The sequence below is a fragment of the Chelonoidis abingdonii genome, chromosome 2 (genome assembly GCF_003597395.2).
Source record: "Chelonoidis abingdonii isolate Lonesome George chromosome 2, CheloAbing_2.0, whole genome shotgun sequence".
Taxonomy (NCBI): domain Eukaryota; kingdom Metazoa; phylum Chordata; order Testudines; family Testudinidae; genus Chelonoidis; species Chelonoidis abingdonii.
In genome coordinates this window covers 64,619,195-64,625,551 of record NC_133770.1, presented here as the reverse complement: position 1 = coordinate 64,625,551, position 6,357 = coordinate 64,619,195, and positions in this window count along the sequence as shown.

Here is a 6,357-nt window from a genome sequence, read left to right as displayed (position 1 = left end):
GAACTCCACTGCCCTGCACCCAGGTACACAAGCTTCTGCCCCTCCCTCCTTTAAAGGCCCAGGAATTTTTTTAATTCCACTTTGTTTGCACAGTGTGGACAGCTCACGTCGCATCTTCCCAGCTGAACACTCAGCCAGTGCTCTCCCGCTTGGAGCACACCTGAATTGTTGGATCTGCTCACTTGTGGGGAGAGGAGGCTATGCAGTCCCAGCTCCACCCCAGTAGGAACTTTGATACTTATGGGCAGTTTTCTCATGGCATGTTGGATAAGGGCTACAAATGGGATATGCATCAGTGCCATGCAAAGATAAAGGAGCATAAGTAGACATTTCAGAAAACAAGGGAGTCAAACTGTTGCTCTGGTGCTGTGCTGAAGACCTGCTGCTTCTATAAAGAGCTGGATGCCATCCTCGGCACCAATCCCACCTCCATCACAAAGAGCCCTGTGGATGCTTCAGGAGGGGAGGGGAGAGAGCAGACTGAACCCGAGGACAAAGTGGTGGACAAGGAGGTTGAGTTGGAGGACAAGATGGGACAGACAACAGGGTCATCTAGTACCATGGCAAGCCGGGACCTTTTCTCGACCAAGGAGGGTTCAAGCCAGTCCCAGCACTCTGTCTTTGATGTGTATGATGCAGAGAACGGGTAAGTGATCCATTTTTAATTGATCTTGCTGGTTTATATGAGAGAGAGCTGTCCTTTGCTTTGTTATATGCTAGGAGTAGGTTAAGGGATAGAAATGAACAAGATTAGCTGTGTTTGAATGTGCTTCACATTCCACTGTGCAGCTATGCAGTGGGGTGGAACAGTGTGTTAATACACACTGAGATTTCGTGATACTCCTCCAGAGATCTCTAGAAAACTTTCCTGAAGGTATTTGCCAATTCTCTGCCAAAGGTTCCTTGGCAGAGCTACTTTGTTCCTTCTCCATTGTAGGAAACTTTCCCATGCCAATTGGCAATCACTTTTGCAGGGACCAAAGCAGCACATAAGCAAGCAGCATAGGGACCGAGTCTGAAGCCACATGCATGCAGGAGATGCACCCTTGCATCCTTGCTTACCCTCAGGAGTGAGATATTGGCTTCAATGACCCCTGCCTGTGGAAAATGGTGACAGACTTTACAATTTTGTCTGTAGTTTAGGGTGATCAGATGTCCCGATTTTATAGGCCTAGTCCCGATTTTGGGGTCTTTTTCTTATATAGGCTCCTATTACCCCCCACCCTTCCCGATTTTTCACATTTTCTGTCTGGTCACCCTACCCTAGTTGCTTGCAGTGATCCCCTTAAAAAAATTTCCTAGACCCTTTGTCCCATCTTGAGCCCATCCCCATGCCAAACTCACGTTTAGGCTGTTTGCCAAGCTGCGTGCTTGCCAAGGAACAGTTAGAAAGAGATGTATTTTACTATAATGATTTGATGCAGTTAGTGCACTAACAGACATGTTTCTGCTTGTTGTTTCTTGTGCTTCTGCAGATGTGGTCTTCAGTGGAACCTCTTATACACTGGAAGAGCGCCTCCGCCAGATAAGGAAGTGACAGAGAAGGAGCAAAGAGGACATGTTTCCGAGAGGTGCTCCAATCCTCAGATACTGAAAAACAAGACCACAGGATATGGAAGGAGACTGTAAATGAAAATTATAAAATAGGCAGAAGAGGAAGGAGATCCAGGAGCAAATTTTAATGGGCCAAGTATCCTTGTTTGGTGAAGGTAGTATTGAGTGTGTTAAGGTGCATATCCCAGACTTTGTCCTTGGAGCATATTCTGTGGTATTGTGGGTCCCTGGCGGTAGAGAACAGATTTCTTGGCGTGTTTGGGGTGGTCACTGGATCTAAGAAGGTAGGTGTGGTGATACATGGATTTCTTGTATATAATTGACTGTAGGGTTCCATTGTTGAAGCTAATCACGGTGTCGAGGAAGTTGATGCTGTTGTGGGAATGTTCCAAAGAGAGTTTAAAAGATGGGTGGTGGTGGCAGTTGAAGTTGTGGTGGAAATTTATGAGGGAGTTTCGATCATTTGTCCAGACTAGAGGCTGAAAATATCATTGATGTATCTCAGGTATTTAATTGGTTTAATGGTGCATTTGTCCAGAAATTCTTCTTCAAGGTGGCCCATGAAAAGGTTGGCATACTGTGGAGTCATCCTAATACCTATGGCCGTTGTCTCTCTAATATTCTGGGACCACCATGACTACAACACTGCATAGTTTTATGTGAAGTTATTTTATTTTTGAGTGCACTTACAAATAACCCTACGATTAGTATAATCAGGTTTCAAGGGGGGAAATATTTTTACTGTGTGCTTGCTTTGTGTGTAGTCTTTTCAGTAGTCAGCATCCCCTGCTTCACAGAATCATAAAAAGGTAGGGCAGGAAAGGACATCAAGAGATCAAGTCCAGCCCCAGGTTTGAGGCAGAACCAAGTATACCTAGACCATTGCTGACAGGTGTTTATTCCAACGTTTCTCAAATGTGGCCACCAGGAGATTTTTTCTGTGGTCACAACAGCCTCCTGGGCAGAGAGGAATTCTGCAACCTCCCTTGGAACTCTGGAAGCCTATTCCAGTACTTAGCTATTGTGATAGTTAGAAAGTTTTTCCTAATATCTCAACCTATATCTCACTTTTTGCAGAGTAAGCAGATTACTTCTTGTCCTCCTTTCAGTGGACATAGAGAACATCCTCTTTCTAACAGCCCTTAACATATCTGAAGACTAGTTTCAGGTCCCACCTACTCTTTTCTCAGGATTAAACAAGCCCAAGTTCTTTTAGACTTTCTGCATAGGTCAGAGAGAAAACATGTTTAACTTTTGAGATCAACTCAAGTTTTATAAATGTCACAATAGCCTGTACTACATTAAGTATCTATATTTTCAGTTTGTACAATGGAGCAAATTATGGTATTTACATTTTTGCAAATGTAAGTACTTTCTCAGTTCTGTTGTGTAGAAAAGCTCTTGCCCAAAGCTTTTAGTTTCAAATTAGCTAGTAGGTTCAGAATATTTTCTTAATTTGAACTAGTTCAAAGATGAGAAACCGATTGGGAGTTGATAAAGCAGAAAAACTTATTTTCCTCTTCTGATCTATGAACACAAACCAAGAGGAAGAGGACACAGGGCCAGATTTTTCAAAGGTATTTAGGCACCTAAAGATGCAAACTGAAAACTGCACTAAGCTTATATCTGCTTATTTAAAAAGCAGTTGAAATGACTTCATGTATTAATGACTTCATTTATTCAGTTCATCTCCATATTGTAGAATGGAGTATTCTGATAATTTTGCAGGCTTTTGGTTATGCAATAGAATTTAAGCCTCTTCTTTATTTAAAAAAAAAGAGTTTTCTCCACTAGCAAGTGCTCTCAGGGTGAACTAATATATTTTTTCCCTATTTTTATATATTTATAATATATTTTAACCTAGCCTTACAGAAAGATTCTGGCAAACAATTAACAGCTTTAGAAAGAAGAAGATTGTACCCAAGAAATAATGAGCCAATTAAAGAGGGAGAATGGAGTGCTAAAGCCTGGATGCCCAGGAGACTGATGTTCTGCCAGATTTACTTTTAGGTCTACATCTCTCTGTTTATTAAAAAAATAAAACTAGATCTGCACGCATCTGTGACCTAATAGCAATGGTGGGATTCTTCAAGACAGATCCCAGAGGGTTTTTTTGTGAGGGAGGACATTTTATATGCTCCAATGATTCTCTAATATGGGGCTGTTCAAGGCTCTGCCACTGCTCCTGTTCAACATATATTATTTGGATTACAACAACAGCTAGAGGCCCCAACTTTTGGTCAGGGCTCCATTGTGCTAGGTACTGTATGCACACCAACATAAACCAGTTAGAAGTAGTTGCATGGGGGCTGCAGTTTGTTAAAGTCTCCATTTCAGATGACAGAAAATTGAGCAATTGACCCATGGGCTTGTGAGATTGGAGCTTAGATGAAGGCTAGCGGGCTTGGACTCAAACAGGATAAAACTGAAGTAATTCACAGATTGGAGAAGGCAACAGAAAAATAAGAGATTTTTTTTCAGTTGCCTTGATCGGACGTGTATGCTTCCTATAGTAATCAGGTCTGGAACATATTGGGGATTGTATTGGATTCCCAGGTGCTTGTAGCCATCTAGGTAGCAGTTGCCAAGACTACTTTTTTCCTCCTCGTCTATTCTTATCTAGCAAGTTATGACTTTTATTTTAGGTGTTGACCTCACTAGCTTTCCCTGCCCAAGTTAGCCAATCATTGAAGAGCAGGAATACCTGAATTACTTTATGCCCAAAAGGGGCATGAAACATTGTGATTAGGAAAATTCAGGTCCATTAGAAAAACACAGTTAAAACTTAAAATAAATCAGTTGGTATCAGAGTAGTTACCAGCTAAAAACATTATTTACAAATAAATTCTGTGTTGTACCAATTTGAAACAGCCCAATTCTTTTGTGGTTTCTGACATAACCTCAAATTAGAAGTATAACACTATATTGTTAAAACAGTAGTAAGACATTTGTTCCATCCACAAAAGTAATTTAATATTTGTTATATAATTATCTACATGTTCTCCTTAAATATTTAGTATTTTTATAAGCTATATCCAGTATGTGTATTACACAAAGCTGATAGTGCAACTGAGTGTTTACTACAAAACTGCTTTGTAATAGTGGTATGATTGCACACATCTATACAAGCTCATCGGTCATCAAAATCCCTTATCCACAGTGCCTGGGCAAAGAGCTAGTGAACAGGGGAGTTTTGCGAGGGACTTCTCCAGGTGAAGGAGAAGCGCTTACATGACCCTTGGGGTAAGTTTGTTATCTGGTGTATGTGTGTGTTTGTTGTGGTGTGCTTGCTGCTGAACTGAAACATACCGTGTGGTCTCTTTGTTTGGGGGACCGTGTGCTGACTGTACAGGTGCTGAGCCTAGCAGTCTGCGAGCTTCTTTACAAGGCTTTGATCCGTAAGCCCTTTAGCACCCATCAACCCTTAACCAGAGGGCAGGGCTACTCAGGAAGACCAGGGCTTTAAAAAGCCTGCTCCTAAGTGACCAGAGGATCTAGTGAACAGGAGCGGTTAACAGGGAAGTTTTGTGAGGGAGTTTACAGGGGGAGTGTGGGGGGACTACGTACACTTAATATTCCATACACTTCTTTAAACTTAAGCTAAAAACATCCCCTGATAAAAACAACCACCAAGGAACCAGGAATAAAAAGAAAATGCAAGCAGAAGTCCATCAACAGAGTGGGGCTACCTAGTTCATTGCACCCAATGCAGCATGTGTGATTACCTGCCCTATGGGTAGGTGGTGTATGTGTGCATTTGGTGCAAGGAACTCCTAGCCCTCAGAGACCGTGTACAGGCTTTGGAGGCCAGGGTAACTGAGCTGGAGAAGTTAAGGGAGACAGAGGTACGGTACATAGATTAGACTGTCCAGGAGACTGGAACAGTCCCACCCTGAGTCTGACAACCTCAGTGCTCTCAGGGAAGGAGAACATCCAACTGGAGCAGAGAGAAATGATCCAATAGTTGGGACCCTTCTTCCAGATGATGATGTGGTATCCTCTTGCACTAAGGATACCTCTCCAATGGAGGGAACTCCAGTTGTTAGAAAGAGACAGGTATTAGTAATGGGTGATTCTATCATTAGAAACATAGATAAATGGGTTTGTGAGAACTGCATGGTGACTTGCCTGCTTGGTGCAAAGGTTGCGATCTCTTGAGACATCTATATAGGCTTATTTGTAGTGTAGGGGAGGAGCCAGTGGCTGTGGTACACGTAGGTACCAATGACATAGGGAAGGATAAGAGAGAGGTCCTGGAGGCCAAATTTAGGCTGCTAGGTAAAAGATTGAAGTGCATGACCTCCATGGTAGCATTCTTTGAAATGCTTCCAGTTCCACACTCAGGGCCAGTTAGACAGGCAGAACTGCAGAGTCTCAATGCGTGGATGAGACTATGGTGTAGGGAGGAAGGGTTTAGATTTATTAGGAACTGAGGAAACTTGGAAAGGGGGAACCTACACAGGAAGGATAGGCTCCATCTAAACCAAAATGGAACCAGATTGCTGGCATTTAAAATTAAAAAGGTCTTAGAGCAGTTTTTAAACTAAGGATTGGGGGGAAAGCTGACAGGTGCAGAGGAGCATGTGGTTCGGAAATCCCTTAGGTGAGGATCTATACATAGAGAATCTCCATGTCCTAATAAGGAGGAGGAGATGGAAGACAAAATAGAGGTAGGATCTAAGGAGAAACAGTCACATGAAAAGAAGTCCCATTCAATTACATTATGTAATGTCAGGCAGGTAAACAGTGACAAGTTTTTAAAGTGCTTATATACCAGTGCTAGAAGTCTAAATAATAAGATGG